This window comes from Mus caroli, chromosome 4 (genome assembly GCF_900094665.2).
Source record: "Mus caroli chromosome 4, CAROLI_EIJ_v1.1, whole genome shotgun sequence".
NCBI classification, from domain to species: domain Eukaryota; kingdom Metazoa; phylum Chordata; class Mammalia; order Rodentia; family Muridae; genus Mus; species Mus caroli.
Genome location: NC_034573.1, coordinates 68,982,647 through 68,984,822, shown reverse-complemented (window position 1 = coordinate 68,984,822; position 2,176 = coordinate 68,982,647). Strand labels below are relative to the sequence as shown.

Here is a 2,176-nt window from a genome sequence, read left to right as displayed (position 1 = left end):
AGAGTAGATGGCAAGAAATAATCAAACGGAAGGCTAAAATCAATCAAGTGGAAACAAAAAGAACTATAGAAAGAATCAACCAAACCAGGAGCTGGTTCTTTGAGAAAATCAACAAAATAGATAAAACCTTAGCCAGACTAACTAGAGGATACAGAGACAATATCCTAATTAACAAAATCAGAAATGAAAAGGGAGTCATAAGAACAGAAACAGGAAATCCAAAAAAATCATCAGATCCTACTACAAAGCCTATACTCAACAAAACTGGAAAACCTGGTGGTGACCTGGCAGTGACTGCTGGCTCAATAGTGTGGTCGATGGCTTAGTTAAGTTCCATGGAGGTGGCAGTGTTGGGGGGAGCAGGACCAGAACTTGGTGCTCAGCATGCAGATGGTGGAGGAGCTGTACCACAACTATGGCATCCTTGCTAATGCCATGGAGCAAGTGAGCCATCATAAAGATGCCTACCAAGTGATACAGGATTGCATGAAAGGCAGCACCAAGGAAAAGCAATTAGCAGCTCAGTTTATACCAAAATTCTTTAAGCATTTTCTAGAGCTGGCTGATTCTGCTATCAATGCACAGTTAGACCTCTGTGAGGATAAAGATGTGTCAATATGATGCCAAGCAATTAAAGAGCTGCCTTAGTTTGCCACAGGAGAAAACCTTTTGATAGTAGTAGATATACTCACCCAGCTTCTGCAGACAGGTGACTCTGCAGAATTTAATTTCCTGAACAATGCTCTAGTAAGTATATTTAAGATGGATGCAAAAGGAACATTAGGTGGCTTGTTTAGCCAGATCCTTCAAAGAGAAGACATTGTTAGAGAACAAGCAATTAAATTCCTGTCCCCAAAACTCAAGATGCCCCCAGATGAAGTGTTAACTAAGGAAGTGGAGGAGCTCATACTCACTGAATCCAGAAAGGTCCTAGAAGATGTGACTGGTGAAGAGTTTGTTTTGTTCATGCAGATATTGTCTGGGTTAAAAAGCTTATAGACATTGAGTGGACGATAGCAGCTGGTAGAGCTGGTGGCAGAACAGGCTAACCCGGAGCAGACCTTCTGCCCCTCAGACCCTGACTGTGTGGACAGACTACTGCAGTGCACACCACAGGCTATGCCTCTGTTCTCTAAAAATGTGCATTCTACAAGATTTGTGACGTATTTCTGTGAGCAAGTTCTCCCTAATCTCAGGACCCTAACTACCCCAGTGGAAGGTCTTGATATACAGTTGAAGGTATTAAAGTTGTTGGCAGAGATGAGTTCATTTTGTGGTGACATGGAAAAACTAGAAACAAATTTAAGGAAACTGTTTGATAGGTTATTGGAGTATATGCCTCTCCCTCCAGAAGAAGCAGAACATGGAGAGAATGCTGGTAATGAAGAGCCCAAGTTGCAGGTCAGTTATGTAGAGTGCTTATTGTACAGTTTTCATCAGTTGGGGCAAAAGCGTCCAGACTTCTTAACAGCCAAACTGAATGCAGAAAAGCTCAAGGATTTCAAAATTAGGTTGCAGTACTTTGCACAGGGCCTTCAGGTTTTTATCAGATGACTTCCCTTGGCTCTCCAGGGTAAAACAGGAGAGGCCTTAAAAACAGAGGAGAACAAGATAAAAGCTGTTGCATTGAAAATAACAAACAATATCAATGTTTTAACCAAGGATCTCTTTCTTCCACATTTCCCCTTCTTATAAGAGGACAGTAATATTGTCCTGGAAATCTGTACAGAAAGTTGAGATTGGGCAAAAGAGAGCCAGTGAAGATACAAGTTCAGGTTCACCACCTAAGAAATCTCTAGGAGGACCAAAAAGGGATGCCAGACTGATTTATAATCATCCTAGTGGAAAGTTCAGCAGCAATTTGGGCAACTTTAATCATGAGAGGAGCCTTCAGGTAAAGTAGAGGTGGCCGAGGTTGGGGAACACCAGGAAATCGTAGTCGAGGAAGACTCTACTGATTGTGACATCACATTCTTCAGCATTGTCCTGAGATTAATATCCTTAAATCTACTACTCAGTGGATTGCTGGGGATGTCTCTTTAAAAGGACTGCTGCCTTCAGCTGAAAACATAATGTCCTTTCTATCTGTGTAGGTATGATCTACTTTTGTAAAAGACCATGGTTGTATCCAAGGTAAAACCACAACAATATTTGTGGATGCTTTTTCTGCAGCCTT

General features: G+C 41.6%; 1 pseudogene; it reads left to right on the top strand.

Annotated features, from left to right (window-relative positions):
* The first annotated feature begins 384 nt into the window (after positions 1–384).
* LOC110293641 lies at positions 385–1,903 on the top strand (annotated as a pseudogene).
* The last annotated feature ends 273 nt before the right edge of the window (positions 1,904–2,176 follow it).